The sequence below is a fragment of the Monodon monoceros genome, unplaced genomic scaffold (genome assembly GCF_005190385.1).
Source record: "Monodon monoceros isolate NGI ecotype Baffin Bay Population unplaced genomic scaffold, NGI_Narwhal_1 Super_Scaffold_19, whole genome shotgun sequence".
Taxonomy (NCBI): domain Eukaryota; kingdom Metazoa; phylum Chordata; class Mammalia; order Artiodactyla; family Monodontidae; genus Monodon; species Monodon monoceros.
This window is the reverse complement of record NW_021703775.1, coordinates 59,336,703-59,353,506: the sequence shown is the minus strand read 5'-3', so window position 1 is coordinate 59,353,506 and position 16,804 is coordinate 59,336,703. Positions and strand designations below refer to the sequence as shown.

General features: G+C 39.6%; 1 protein-coding gene across 1 annotated transcript in view; it reads left to right on the top strand.

Annotated features, from left to right (window-relative positions):
- The first annotated feature begins 16,213 nt into the window (after nucleotides 1-16,213).
- The window catches only part of VIT (vitrin), a 123,686-nt gene continuing 123,095 nt past the window's right edge, over nucleotides 16,214-16,804 (top strand). Inside the window, exon 1 of the mRNA XM_029232148.1 lies at nucleotides 16,214-16,237. The gene's annotated coding sequence lies outside the window, so the exon portion shown is untranslated. The remainder of the gene's footprint in view (nucleotides 16,238-16,804) is intronic.

Below are 16,804 nucleotides of genomic sequence, written 5' to 3'. Positions count from 1 at the left end.
ACTTTTTCAGCCTTTCAGATGATGTTTTTCTTTGGGGTGTCTTGCAAGTCTCATCATGCATGCACAGTTCCATACCTGCCAATAATCTGAGGGGAGTTTTCATGTACAATAGATTTCGGGTTCCCCACCCCATGACTCTCTTTTATACTACTTCTCTTTTCAATATCCAGCTGCTCCAGCATTCCCAGACTCCACCTTTGACTTCTCAGCTCCATAAGACAGCCACCTCCAGCCTGAGTTTTGTCCCCCAGGGGCTGCACAGACTGGGGAATACTCTCAGGACAAAAGCCAGATAAATGTGGCTCTCATTGCAGTGTGGTTTTCTTTCAAAGGACATATCTCTCCACTGTCTCCCATCTCTGGGTCACTCGCCAGTGCCTCCAAAGAGTAAATTTAAAAAAAAAAAAAAAAAAAAAAGCCCAGAGTTTAAAATTTAGATCAGTTTTAGGTTAACAACAAAATGGAGCAGAAAGTACAGAATGTTCCCATATACTTCCTACCTTCTCCACTCACACAGCCTCTCTCACTATCAACATCCTGCACCAGAGTGGTACAATTACTACAACTGATGACTCTATGTTGACACATTGTTATCACCATAGTTTACATTAGCAGTTCACTCTTGGTGTTGAATAGTCTATGGGTTTTAACAAATAATCAGTAACATGTATCCACCACCATAGTATCATACAGAGTAGTTTCGCAGCCCTAGAATTCTTCTGTGCTCTGCCTATTCATTCCCCTTCCCCTCCAGCTCCTAGCAACCAATGATCTTTTTACTGTCTTCATAGTTTTGCCTTTTGCAGAATGTCATATGGTTGCACTCCTATAGTATGCAGCCTTTGCTGGTTAGTTTCTTTCACTTAGTAATACACATTTAAGTTTCCTCCACGTCTTTTCATGGCTTGATAGCTCATTTTTAGTGCTGGGTAATATTCCATTGTCTGGATGTACCACATTTTATTCATCCATTCACCTACTGTAGGACATCCTGGTTGCTTCCAAGTTTTGGAATTATGAATCAAGCTTCTATAAACATGTGTGTGCATATTTTTGTGTGGATATAAGCTGTCAACTAGCTTGGGTAAATACCAGAGTGTGATTGCTGGATCGTATGGTAAGAGTATGTTTAATTTTGTAAGAAAGCTGCCAAGCTGTCTTCTAAGGTGGCTGTACCATTTTTCATTCCCACCAGCAATGTATGAGAGTTCCTATTGTTCTACATCCTCACCAGCACTTGTTGTCAGTGTTTTGGATTTTAGCCATTCTAACAGGTGTGTAGAAGTAGCTCATTGTTGCTTTATTGTGCAATTCCCTTATGACATGTGATGTGGAACATCTTTTCATATGTTTATTTCACATCTGTATATCTTGCTTGGTGAAGTTTCTGTTCAGGTCTTTTGCTCATTTTTTAATTAGGTTGTTCATTTCCTTATTGCTAAGTTTTAAGTGTTCTTTGTATATCTTGCACAATGGTGCTTTATCAAGTATTTCTTCTGCAAATATTTTCTCCCAGTCTGTACCTTGTCTTCTCATTTTCCTGACAGTGTCTTTTGAGAGCAGGAGTTTCTAATTTTAATGAAGTTCAGTGCATCAATTATTTTTTCATGAGTTGTGCCTTGGTGTTGTAATTTAAAAGTCATTGCAATACCCAAAATCATCTAAAATTCTCCTATGTTATCTTCCAGGAGTTTATTAGTTTTGCATTTTACATTTAGATTGATGGTCCTTTTCAAGTTAGTTTTTGTGACGGTTGTAAAGTCTGTCTAGATTCATTTTTTTTGCAGGTGGATGTCCAATTTTTCCAGCACCATTTGTTGAAAAGCCTATTTTTCTCCACTGTATTTCCTTTGCTCCTTTGTCAAAGATCAGTTGACTGTCTTTATGTGGATCTGATTATGGTTTCTCTATTCTATTCCATTGATATATTTGTCTATTATTTTGCCAATACCACACTGTCTTTTTTTTTTTAACTTTTTATTTTATGTTGGCGTATAGCCAATTAACAATGTTGTGGTAGTTTCAGGCGCACAGCTAAGTGACTCAGCCATACATATACACATATCCATTCTCCCCCAGACTCCCCTCCCATCCAGGCTGCCACTTAACATTGAGCAGAGTTCCTTGTGCTATACAGTAGGTCCTTGTTGGTTATCCTTTTTAAATATAGTAATAGGTACCACACTGCCTTGATTACTGTAGCTTAATAATCTTGAAGTCAGGTAGTGTCGGTCCTCTGACTTTGTTCTTCTCCTTCCACACTGTGTGGGCTATTCTGAATCTTTTGCCTCCCCAGATAAACTTTAGTATCAGTTTGTTAATATCTACAAAATAATTTGCTGGGATTTTGACTGGGACAGAGTAATTTTTGAGAGTTTATCATTGTAATCAGTAGGAATGCTAGTCCAAAACAAGTATCAAAGTCTTGCCCAGCACTGACTGATTTTGCTAGAAAAGTCTAAATGTCCAGACCCTGTTTTCAGTATTCTTAAAATCCAGTTGGAAAGAAATGGTTAACACAGGAAACAACTAGAGAACAGAAAGGGCAATGTATGACTTAATATTACTGGGGTAATAAAACCAGTCAATGCATTAGGAGTTCAGAGAAGAAAAGGATTCAATCAAATATATTTTCATATATGAACATCCAGGTTCTGTGCATCACCCAAACTTTCCTTGAAAACTCTGTTTGGCATAGCGTATGCGCAAGGCCACGTTTTTGAGTGTGACTGCTATTTCTCAGGTACCAGAGGTCTAGGATTCTGAGATGGCCTAATGGTACCTTGTCAGGCAATAAGGATCTTGATAATGTATATGAAGGCTTGCCCTTGGCCAGGACACTGGAAACAAAGTTCTTAATAGAAATTCATTATTCTTCTTTCTGCTTATGAGCATTCAGCTTCCACGGGTCCACCCTGGATTGCCCTGGGGAGCGAGGTTGACAGATATCTGTAGTGCTTTACTAATCAGAATTTGAATTCTAAGAGTCCAACTAGCTAATTCAAGTAATATTCCAACAAGAGAAGGAGAAAGGCAGAGAGGGAAAGAGAAAAAATATTTGGGTAGCTTAGCCATCTTGACTTTCACTAACCTTTGATGTTTGAGAACACGGCTTCACTTAGATCTCTTATGTGCTGCAGTACATAAAGGCTATGATCTGCCTTTGAACATTACATACCTTGTGAACCTGTCTGCCAAGTCAATTAACTTTTACAATTCCATCTCCGATTGAGAACTGCAAAAGAACATTCTCATACTGTTGCTATGAATTAAAGAGAGCAAGAACTCCTCAAAACTGAAATCTTTTAAAATCCTCAGAACTATCAAACACAAACCATGGGATAAACTGCAATAATCAGAACAACATATAGACTGCTGATCGATTCAGTGAGAGCCAACCACGCACTTCCTAAAAAGAAGAAATTCTAAAAAAAAAAAAAAAGGAATTCTATCTGGCTTCTTGGATTTAGTGTGTGGCAAGGGAGCCCTCTGATACCTCCATGTATTGATCATGACTTCAGTTACTACAAGAATTTCACAATCAAAATTCATTGCGTACAGGGGAAAGGCACTTTGCACAATGAAATTCAAAAGCAGATTCTTTCTACAAACCAGCTATCTACTGAGATCCTTGAGCTACTGGGGTCAGAATGAAAGAGTGGTCAGCAATTGCCTAGTGAATTTTTGATAAATAAATTAAACTATTCTCAGGAAATAAGATTTCTATTCTTTTTAATAGCATCTTGGCTTCTTTTTTTCCTAGAATAGTCTGATATTCAGTAACCCTGTTATTACCCATGTGCTCAGCCAAAAATGTTCACATTGTTTACGAGTTTATAAGCTACTCATAGGAATATTTAAAATATTATGCTTCTATCTCCAAGCATTTATTTATTTAACAAACATTTATCAATTTCTGCCTGTCTTCCAGGCTCTGTATCAGGCCCTGAGGATAGAGGGGGAAGCAAAACTTAACTCCTGGATTTAAGTTCACAGATATTCACAAATAATTATAGCAAGTGATACATACCCTAACAGAGTGGCCTTCAAGGTCCTATGGAAACTCAAGGAGGAGATGACATATAAATAGAGAAGGATGAGCAGGCGTGTGCTTGGCAGAGTCTACAAGGAAGGACATTCCTGGCAGAGAAGCTGTACCTGCAAAGACAGGAAGGGGTCACTCCACACAGAACAAACAGAGTAGGTGGTCTCCTCTGGCTGTGCCCACGGTACAGAAGGAGAGGGCTGGGAAAGAAGCTGGGTAGTCAGTGGAAGCACCCTAGAACTGGTACACCATGCTCGGGAGTTTAGACCTCCTCCTGCAAGGAGCGGGGAGCCACCGAAAGACGTTAAGCAGGACATAATCAGATTTGTGCTTACATATTCCTCTGGAAACAGCACAGAGAATGGACTGGAGGGGATAAGACTGGAAGCACAGGAACAAGTTAGGAATTTATACAATTGTCCATTCAAGAAAGGATGAGCACGATGTAATATTATTTAACCACTGAAAAGAATTAAAGTACTGTACATGCTACAACAGGGATGAACCTCAAAACACTATGCTAAGTGACAGGAGCCAATCACAAAAGGCCACATATTGTATAATTCCATTCAAAAGAAGTATCCAGAATTGGCAAAACTATAGAGATATAAAGTAGCTTCATGGCTGCCAAAGGCTAGGAGGAGGAGGGACTGGGAGAATGGTTAAGGGGTACTCTTTGTGGGGTGGTGGAAATGTTCTAGAATTGGTTGTGGTCATAGATGCACAACTCTGTGACTATACTAAAAGCCACTAAATCATACACTTTAAAAGGGTGAGTTTTATGGTATGTGAATTACATCTCAATAAAAATATTTTTTCTAGAAAAACAATGAAGTGGGAATGAGAGTAGTGACAATTCTCTGATTCTTACTGGCTGAGCTGGGTGGATAGGGCCACCACAAATCAGGACAGGGAATTCAGAGGATGACAAGCTCCTCTGTGGACATTTTGGTTTGTAATGCCTAGGAAGTGTCAAGATGGTAATGAATAATGGCCAGGGGAACTTAGAAGAGTCCAGGCGGAAAGATTTGAAGTATTCAGCACATACTTTGTACTAGCGTCTACGGAGGGCACGTGGGGTGAAAAGAGGCCAGGGCTAGACCACTAAGTAATGTTGTGTTTGAGGGACAGAAGAGGTGCTTTCAAAGGAGAGTGAGAAGAAGCTACCAGAGTGCAAAGAGGTAAATAAATAGCCTAACACCTGCTGAGCCCAGTCATGTCACTAACTCAGTGTTTCAAAATACTTGGGAGCATTTCCAAACATGATTTTGTTTAATCAGGGAATCTGGTGGTCAACTGGGCCCATTCTGGAATCTGTAAGACTGCCATTGCCCTGTGACTCAGCCCACTAGCTGGACACCCACCACCGGCTTCGGCACTGTCCTGAAACCTAGCCTACCTGCCTTTGCTCACCTGTCGCAGGATTGGGAACATGCCGTTTTCATTTTCCCTGTTCTGCTAATGAAGTGATTATGTTCAGCTTTCATCATAATTAGCACTCATTTAGTTCAAGTGCTTTGTAATTAATCTTTCATGCTAATTAATCTTGTTATACATTAATACATCACAAAACATGCGAAAGCAAAACACTTATCTTACTTGCAAATTAAATTAAGCTTCTTCACGATAAAAGCAGAGTGGAAGGAAACGTAACTAGACAAATCGGACCACAGAAAACCTCCATTTGCTGAAAAACTGCTCTGGTCTGCATTAAATTTTGCATTCAGAAAATTGGAAAGACAAGCTCAGCCAAACTATACCTTGTCCCATTTTTCTCAGTTAGCGGGACATCCTTTCTCAACTAGCTTATGATTTAAAAAAAGAAAGAGATTTTTCAAAACTCATTTTTATTCTTTATTCGAATTTTAAATGTGGAATTATGAGGAAATGCTGCCAAGGTAGGTGTTGCAGATTATGTTCTTTATTATTACCTTCCAAGCAATAAACAGGCCTTACTTCTGTAAATCCTGCTTTATGATTTTATACAATCTCTTTCACGTATGTTTTCTGTTTTGATCCTCACAGCAACCTGGGGTGGAGACAGCACAGTCAGAAGAGAGGCTGTCTGTGTTTAAACTCTGATTCTGTTTCCCTAGCTATGTGGCCCTAGGCATGTCACTCTCTGTCTTGTTTTCTTATTTCTGAAATGATTGCTACTCATTGGGGTTGCTTGAAGATTAAACGAATTCATATATGCAAAATGCTTAGAACTGTGCCTGGTATAGAGTAAATGCTCAATAAATATTACCATTGACATTTGAGCAACGTGGGGAAGGGGGATGGGTTAGGGACAATGACTACCCTCCCACCCCTGTAGTCAAAAATCTGCAAATGGTCTTCCCTGGTGGCGCAGTGGTTGAGAGTCCGTCTGCAAATGCAGGGGACATGGGTTTGTGCCCCGGTCTGGGAAGATCCCACATGCCGCGGAGCGGCTGGGTCCGTGAGCCATGGCCGCTGAGCCTGCGCGTCCGGAGCCTGAGCTCCGCAACGGGAGAGGCCACAACAGTGAGAGGCCTGCGTACGGCAAAAAAAAAAAAAAAAAATCTGCAAATAACTTTTGACTTCAAAAAACTCTTAACTGCTAATAGTCTTTTGCTGACCAGAAACCTTGTGAAAACATAAAACAGTCAATTAACACATATTTTGTATGTTATCTACATATATTTTATGCATTCATGACATACCTTTTTCTTAGTTTTTCGATATTTCTAGGCTATAAGGTTCGTCTGCAAGTTTTTTCAAACTGCCACAAATCCCCAAAAAGTTTTTTCTATATATTTATTGAAAAAAATCCACATGTAAGTGGACTCACGCAATTCACACCTATGTTGTTCAAGAGTCTGCTGTATTAATATTGTAGTCACCATTCTTATCAATGTTTCCTGAGACCAGAGGCATAGAAAGACAAAGCTATTCAAATAGCACATAGCAGGACTCCTGTCCCTACCTATCAGGATTTCAGATGCTTTTCCCTCGGCCACTGGGCCAGTAACAACTGGGGCTTTGGGGCACAACACAGTACCTTAGTGAATACCCCCAGAGGGCTCTGGGTGGTGCTGAACCAAGGGGGCCTCCAGGATCAGAGTGCTGGAAAGGCCCCAACTGCAAGCCTACCCCGTGAGGGCCAGGCTCTTGGCTGGCTAACCTCCAGCTCAGGGATGCAGCATAAACCTTGCTAATTATTTGTCCATCCAGATGAGAGTCACCTAACACACATTTCCAAATGGTAATCTGCCATCTTTTTCTACATTAAGACCCAAACATTATGACAAGCATGTTGGTCTGTGTGACCAGGGTTTGTGCAGGCATTCTTGGTGTCCCTTCCATAAGGGACCCAGGCCCTTTGTTTGTATCTCTTAAATGGCACTCTGAGCCCTTCTTTTATGCACGTGGCAGGAATCTGGTTTATCCCCAGGTGCATCACCTTGCCTTGCTCCCCATCAAGGCCTGGCTTCCATTTGCTTCCATTCGTATGGATTTAGGAGCCAGCACAGTAGGATGTCATAGGAAAGCTCTAAAATCTCTTCTGTACTTCTCCACAGCACTTATAAATATTAAGAAAAGGATCTGATTCCTGAATCCTCTGATCTTAACCAGAACAAGCCATATGATAATTATCATGAATAATAACAATTTGTATAGCAATTTGCAGATTACAGGGTTTTTTCTTTTTTAATCAACTTTACCTCATTTGATACTCAAAACGGTCAGGGAAATTATATTCCTCATTTTACAAATAAAGAATCTGAATGTTCAAGTGCCTAGTTTGAGGCTAAAGAGCCAAAAGACATGAATAAGGTTTCCTGATACAAATCTGATGTTATTTCTACAAAAACTTGTTACTTCTTTCAAAGTATATTCTGGGTATGAATTTTCCATTTGTTATGTCATCTTTTTTCCTTTTTAAAGATTTATTTTTTAAAATGAAATAATTTCAGATTTACAAAAATGTTTTAAAAATAGTACAATCAATTATGCATACAGTCAGTCTTCTCTATCCACGGGTTCCGCATCCGCAGATTTAACCAACTGCAGATGGAAAATATTTGGGGAAAAAAATTGCAGAAAGTTCCAAAAAGCAAAACTTGAAATTGCTGAGCACCAGCAAGTATTTACATAGTAGGTATTAAGAGTAATCTAGAGATGCTTTAGTATACAGAGGATGTGCATAGGTTATATGCAAATACTACACCATTGCATATAAGGGACTTGGGCATTCACAGATTTGGGCATCTGCAGGGATTCCTAGAATCAATCCCCCATGGATACAGAGGGATGACAGTACTCTTCAGCCAGCTTCCCCAAATACTTACATTTCACATAACTACAATACAATCATCAAAATCAGAAAATTAGCATTGATACAACATCATTATCTAATATTTAGAATTCATTTAAATTTCACCAATTTTCCCATTAACATATCTGATCTAAGATCAAATCTAAAATCACATGTTGCATCAATTGTTGTATCTCCTTAGTCTTCTTTAATCAATAACAGTTCTTCAGTCTTTGTCTTTGATGACCTTGGCACTTTGGAAAAGTACGGGGTGGGCCAAAAAGTGCCTTCAGTTTTTAAGTAAAAATAAAAGACACATTTTTCATTTTCATCAAGAAATTTTTTTTTTTTTTGCGGTACGCAGACCTCTCACTGTTGTGGCCTCTCCCGTTGCGGAGCACAGGCTCCGGACGCACAGGCTCAGCGGCCATGGCTCATGGGCCTAGCCGCTCCGCGGCATGTGGGATCCTCCCAGACCGGGGCACGAACCCGTGTCCCCTGCATCGGCAGGCGGACTCTCAACCACTGTGCCACCAGGGAAGCCCCCAAGAACTTTATTGAACAATGTATTCACCGTTTTGTTCCACTACCTTCTGCCATTTTTCAGGCAACTTCGTAATTCCATCTTCCCAAAGCTTTTCATCTTTTTGAGCAAAGAATTGTTCCAGGTGCCTTTTACAGTCTTCCAGAGAATTGAAATTTTTTCCATTAAGAGAATTTTGTAAAGACCAAAATAAATGGAAATCCGAAGGTGCAATGAATATGGCAGATGAATCAGAACTTCCAAGCCAAGCTGTAACAGTTTTTGCCTGGTCATCAAAGAAACGTGTGGTCTTGCGTTATCCTGATGGAAGATTATGTGTTTTCTGTTGACTAATTTTGGATGCTTTCCGTCAAGTGCCGCTTTCAGTTGGTCTAGTTGGGAGCAGTACTTGTTGGAATTAATCGCTTGGTTTTCCAGAGGAACTCATGATAGAAGACTCCCTTCCAATCCCACCATATACACAACATCACCTTCTTTGGATGAAGACCAGCCTTTGGCGTGGTTGGTGGTAGTTCACTTTGCTTGCCCCATGATCTCTTCCTTTCCACAGTGTTGTACAGTATCCACTTTTCATCGCCCATCACAATTTGTTTTAAAAATGGAATGTTTTCATTACATTTTTCAGTAGAGAATCACGTGCAGAAATATGGTCAAGAAGTTTTTTTTCATTTAACTTATGTGGAACCCAAACACAAAGTGATTCACATAACCAAGCTGGTGCAAATGATTTGCATGGCTTGATGTGGATATTTTGAGTATGTTGGCTATCTCCCACATGGTATAACATTGATGGTTCTCAATTATTGTTTCGATTTGATCGCTATCAACTTCAACTGGTCTACTCGACCGTGGAGCATCATCTAGCGGAAAACCTCCAGCACAAAACTTCAGAAACCCCTTTTGACACGTTCGATCATTCACAGCACCTTCTCCATACACTGCACAAATCTTTTTATGTATTTCAGTGGCATTTTTACCTTTCTTGAAATAATAAAGCATAATATGCTGAAAATGTTGCTTTTTTTCTTACATCTTCAATAGTAAAATGGCTACACAAAAATTCACCAATTTTGATGAGTCTTGTTTTAAATGTACACTGATAAGACAGCTGTCACATAACAGTCTAACAAAACTGTTTCGAATGAAGTTAAAGACAACTAAGTGCTACTAGAGCCATCTTACAGGAAAAAACCAAACGAACTTTTGGCCAACCCAACACTAGCCAATTCATTTGTAGGCTGTTCCTCTATTGGGGTTTGTGTGATGAGTCCTCATAATTAAAGTCAGCTATGCATTTTTGGAAAGAATGCCACAGAAGTGATGTTGTGTTCTTCCCAGTACATCATATTAGGAGGCACAAGATGTCAATTAGTCTAATTACTGATAATGTAAACTGTGATCACAAGGTTAAGTGGTATCTTCCAGGTTTCTCCACTGTAAAGATATTTCCCCTATTTAATTAGTAAATATCTTCTGGGGAGATACTTTGAGACTACATAAGTATTCTGTTTCTCATCTTCTTTTCACTCACTACTTATTTGCTGAACAGTAATTTTCTATTTCCATCATTCTTTCTTCATTCATTAGTTGGAATTCTTTTCTAAAGAAAAACGGTTCCTCTCCCCTATTTATTTATTTATGTACAAACCCAAATATGATTCCTTTATTGTACGTGTTTTAATTTATTAATATCATTACTTGATTTGTTGTTCAAATTGCCCAGATTTGGCCAGCGAGAGCTTCTTCAAGTTGGCTCCTATATTCTTTTGACAGTGTTACCATCGTTTTTCTCACTAGCTCCAAAATGGGCCAGGTACATCTTGTATGTTCCCATCCCCAGCCCTAAAATCAGGTGTTTTCTGAGTGTATCTGATTTTGTTTATTGAAGAATGATATTTAGAAACAAAGCTTTTGTTCTATATGCGCTCATTTGTCATGGGGCTTCATTGCCTCTAGGCATTCTCAGCAAGCAAAGCTAAGACACACACACACACACCTATATAAATTTCTTTGTTGGTAAATAGAGATAGTGTTACTCTTTATTTACTAATTCTTTTACTTTTAATAGATTTCTCTTGTTGAATTGCATTGGCTAACATCTCTAGTACAATACTGAATAGTGGCAGAGATAGTAGGTATCCTTGCTGAGTTTCTGATCTTAGTGGAAATGCCTCTAGAGTTTCCCCTTTAAGTAAGATGATGGATTTTAGGACTAAGGTATATATGTCATGTTAAAGTATCCATCAGTTCTTATTTTCTTGAACATTTTTATCAGCAAGAAGAAATCCAAATCCAGGCAGAAGGTATGGGAAGAAAGACACAATGGCAAACATGGACGCTGATAAAACATGGCAGTGTATTAACTATAAAAATCTTCACACCTCTCTTCATCCACCCTTGCCATAGCCTTTCTATTGTCAGAGTCTCATTCCCTGCCCCTGGACTTTGGGGTTAGTCATTGTTTTGGCCAATGAAATGGCTAAAAAGAAATGACAGTGTGCCAGTTCTAAGACTAAATCTTAAGAGCCCTCACATATTTTCTATTGCCCACTTATGACTTTGCCATTGCCATGAGAAGAAGCTCTTCCCCCGTACAGCTGTTGCCCTGCAGCATGGGCACCCAAATAAATACATATAGAACAGAGGTTCCCTAGCCAAACACAGACCTATAATGAGAAGCAGATCTGTACAGCACAGCACAACACAGCTTAGATCAGCAGAGCCCCAGCTGACAAGTGTTCAGTGAACCAATCCTTTATTTTAGATTCCATTTGCTTACTTGGCATAAAAGGGAGAAATAACGCCTATAATCTCTTGCCAACCATTTTGAGCCCTTGTTTTGAATAAGGTACTTTTGTATTTTGCTAATCTGCCAGACCAGCAGCCTTTTTTAATGCTAGGATCTACGTTATAGCCTCCAGTTCCCAATACTATTCTTTAGGTCTTTGAATCTCTTTTATGCTATTGCAATCACAGTGATTTATCTGCATTTATTTTTTGTCAGTTTGGCCTAGAATATTGTGGGTGTTGTCTAATATTTGATACAGTGGTTCCAGCTCATTTCTTTCAGGGAGGCATTTGGGAGTAGTAATCTTCCTAACATCGTTTTTTTAAAATAGCCTGAAGAAGAATATGAATTCTATTGGTCCACTATCTCCTGTGCACCATTAAGTTTACCTTTTGAATCATAATCAATAACTCCTATCTAATCTCTAATCAATTTTCCCTCTGATTTATTCTTAAGAACTCTTCTTTCTAGTTTTGGAGGCTTTTACACTCTTTGGCAAAATCTCTTTTGACTTCCTATAGTCTACCATTTGTAGGTTATTCATGCTCCCAGTTTGGCTCCTTCAATTTTTTGAAAAACATGTTTTCCTTGTAATAACCTCTTTGCTTCTAGCAGATAGGGATAACATAAACTTAACAAGAGTTAATTACGTTAGCACATTTTCCATTCACACCGACACTACGCAAAACATGTGTACTAAGCAGTGATATTCAATGGTGTCCAGGAAACTGAAATAACATCTGGTTGCAATAAGCTTCCACCAAAGTGCAGGGAGATAAAGTCCCCAAACTGCTGTAAAGGAGTTCAAGGCAAATCATATTTCTATGAAAAATTGATGTAGCATCAAACATGATATAGCCTTAGACATTTCAGTGAGCTTGTGTTATGAAAAGTGTAACTCTTGTGTTTTATACCTGCCTGCAGTAAAAGTATCAGAAGTGTCTGAAAAGGCTATCTCATTACTTAGACTCTTAAATTGCCATCCTGCATTTTTAAAAGTCACATAAAATAATGGATTTGTGATATGAAGAATGCATTGATATCTCTTGAGTTTTATCTCTGGAGTGAAAAAAAATGAGGCAGCATTTTAAAAAGCCACCAAGTTCAGTGTTTATGACAATAATAAAAACTTTCAATAGAGAATGTTCTAAAAGAGATTTGAGTTTTTATACAGGATACAGTACAAGACTGAGACACTAAGTTTATGTAGTGACAAATAGTCATTTAGGAAAGAACTGATGCTTTCAAGCAACCATAGGCGATTTACAAGCAAACAGAATCTCAAGTAGTAATGCAGGAAAAACTGAACACCACAATTTCTGTTCTCAACTGGAAATAATCTAGAAGTTCAGTTAATGCCAAGCAGCAAGCTCAAGGATACTTACCAGGAAGCTGTGATCTTGTTTTAGTTAAAGAATCTCAAAGATTTCACTGAAGCTACCAACTTGACTATTTTGTAAGTATTGTTTTGCTGCCAGGCTTGGGAGTGGAGTGTTGAGTCAGTTCTCAGCATCATCATCACTGGTCCACACAAGGCTCCAGAACTTTTGCTTTTATGTTTTTTATTCCATTTTATCCCAATTCTCCACTCCCATTCCCTTTCCCCACAGGCAAGCATTCTAATGTATTTGTAATCATTCATTTAGTTAATACTTATTGTATGTATGCCTATTATGTGTCAGTTCAAAGGGACAGGAATACATCAGTGACCAAACCAGAATTAAAAAAAAAAAAAATTAACTGCCTTCTGGGAACCTACCTTCCAGTGAGGGATGCACAATGAAAAATTAAGTAGTAAATATTATTAAAGGATAAAAAGTACTATGGGGAAAATAAAACAAAGAAGAGGAAGTAGAAATGCTGGGAGGTAGGGCTATTTTAAACAGGTTGGCCAAGCAAAGCCTTACTCAGGAGGTGACATTTGAATAAAGATGTGAAGAAGGTGAGCATGTAAGCCACGCAGATATGCAAGAGAAGCCCTTGGGAACAGCCAGTACAAGTCTCTGAAGTACCAAGGATCTGGTGAGTATATATTCACTTATATATATATACTCACATGCTCTTGCAAAATGTATATTGTTGTTTTAGGTGTATATATGTTAATTTTCATAATTCCATTTGTAATAGTCTGGGTTCTCCAGAGAAACAGAACCAATAGGAGGTATACACAGAGAGAGAAATAGAGATATACATATAGATATAGACGTAGATATAGATATACTATAAGAGATTGGCTAAGGTGATTTTTGAAGGCTGAGAGGTCCAAGATCCACAGTCAGCAAACTCAAGACCCTGGAGAACTGATGATATAGTTCAGTCCAAGTCCAAGTCCAAAGGTAGGAGAAGACCAATGTCCCAACTTGAAGACAGAGGCTGAGAGAAAGAATTCTTTCTTACTCAGCCTTCTGTCCTATTCAGGCCTTCAATGAATTGAATGAGGCCCACCCACATTGGGGAGGGCACTCTACTTTACTCAGTCTTCTGATTCAAATGCTAATCTCATCCAGAAGCACCCTCACAGACACACCCAGAAATAATGTTTAACCTAATATCTGGGCACCCAGTCAAGTTGACACATAAAATTAACCATCCCAGTATTGTATTGGTTTTCTCATCCTGTTTCTTACTTTTACTCAGAATAACGTTTTTAAGATCAATAGTTGTGGTAGGCAGAATGCTAAGATGGCCCCCACGATCTTTGCCCCGGTACATGATGATGTTATGTTACATGGCAAAGCAATACTGTGGATATAATTATAGTTACTAATCGGTTGACATTAAGACAAGAAGATGATCCCAGCGGGCCTAACCTAATCACGTGAGCCCTTTAAAAGCAGCTGTCTCTGGCTTCTTGCAAAAGAGGAAGTCAGAGAAAACCCAAGCATGAAAACGATTCAACGCACCGTGACTGGTTTAAGGATGAAAGCAGCCATGTGATGAGGAGTGGGGTGACCTCTAGGGGTTAAGAGCAGCCCCTGGCTGACAGCCAGCAAGAAAACAGCAACCTCAGTCCTACAACTGCAAGAAACTGAGTTCTGCCAACAACCTGATTTGGTGGATTCTCTCCCAGAGCTTCTAGATAAGAACCCAGTCCCACTGACACTTTGTTTTTTTTCTTTTTTTGCGGTATGCGGGCCTCTCACTGTTGCGGCCTCTCCCGTTGCGGAGCACAGGCTCAGCGGCCATGGCTCACGGGCCCAGCCGCTCTGTGGCATGTGGGATCTTCCCGGACTGGGGCACGAACCCGTGTCCCCTACATCGGCAGGCGGACTCTCAACCACTGCGCCACCAGGGAAGCCCCCACTGACACTTTGATTTCAGCCTTGTGAGACCCTGAGCAGAGAACTCAGTCACACAATGCCTGAATTTCTAACCTACAGAACTACAAGATAATAAATGTGTGCTGTTTTAAGAAACTAAATTTGTGGTAATTTATTACACAGCAATAGAAAATGAATACAGTAGTGTTGCTGTACATTTTATTTATTTAAAAAACGCATGCAGTAGTGCTTTTCGCTTCACGTGAGGCAAGATTCCAAGAACTTTACAAGTATTCATTCCTTTAATTGTCATAACTCAGAGATACCGGTTTTATTATCTTTTCCCATTTTACAGATGAAGAAACTAAGAAACAGAGAAGTTAAGTTACTTGCCAAATGGCAGGTGCCAAAACCAACAGTCAAACCTAGGTGATCTGCTGTGGGATCGTTGTTCAAAGCCCGCATCTGGTTCTTTGCTTCTAGCTTCTGCATAATATTTCATACGGTGCATCTCCCACACTTAACTCTTAATTTTCTAGGGATGGATTTCTCATGGCCCTGCACAAGAAGCTCACCAAAGACTATCCCACAAGGAGTTTCATAGGTCCTAGGGTACACATGTAATGTGACTAAGTACTTCTGCATGGTTCTCTAGAATAACCCCATTTGTCCACACCACCAGCAGCCCATCAGGGCCACCGTATGTCTGCCGTGGGCATTTTCCAGCCTTGCAATTCCAGCCAATCTGATGAATAGTGATATTTCAAATGGGTGGAAGATCTAAATAGACATTTCTCCAAACAAGACGTACAGATGGCCAAAAAGCACATGAAGAGATGCTCAACATCACTAATTATCAGAGAAATGCAAGTCAAAACTACAATGAGGTATCACCTCACACCGGTCATAATGGCCATCATCAAAATATCTACAGACAATAAATGCTGGAGAGTGTGTAGAAAAAAGGGAACCCTCCTACACTGTTGCTGGAAATGTAAATTGGTACAGCCACTATAGAGAACAGTATGGAGATTCCTTAAAAAACTAAAAATAGAACTACCATATAATCCAACAATCCCACTCCTGGGCATATATCCAAAGAAAACCATAATTTGAAAAGATACACGCACCCCAATGTTCATTGCAGCACTATTTACAATAGCCAGGACATGGAAGCAACCTAAATGTCCATTGACAGAGGAATGGATAAAGAAGATGTGGTAGATATATACTGTGGAATATTACTCAGCCATAAAAAAGAATGAAATAATGCCATTTGCAGCAACATGGATGGACCTAGAGATTGTCATACTGAGTGAAGGTAAGTCAGACAGAGAAAGACAAATATTATATGATATCGCTTATATATGGAACCTAAGAAAATGGTACAGGGACTTCCCTGGTGACGCAGTGGCTAGGACTCCATGCTCCCAATGCAGGGGGCCCGGGTTTGATCCCTGGCCAGGGAACTAGATCCCATATGCATAATGCAACTAAGAGTTTGCATGCCACAACTAAGGAACCCACACGCAGCAACTAAGACCCGGCACAACCAAGTAAATAAATAAATATTTAAAAAATAATAAGGGCTTCCCTGGTGGCACAGTGGTTGAGAGTCCGCCTGCCGATGCAGGGGATACACGTTTGTGCCCCGGTCCGGGAAGATCCCACATGCTGCGGAGCTGCTAGGCCCGTGAGCCATGGACACTGAGCCTGTGCGTCCGGAGCCTGTTGCTCCACAACGGGAGAGGCCACAGCAGTGAGAGACCCGCGTACCACAAAAAAATAAATAAAAATAATAATAAAATTTTTTTAATTAAAAAATGGTACAGATGAACTTATTCACAAAACAGAAATAGAGTCATAGACGTAAAAAACAAACTTATGG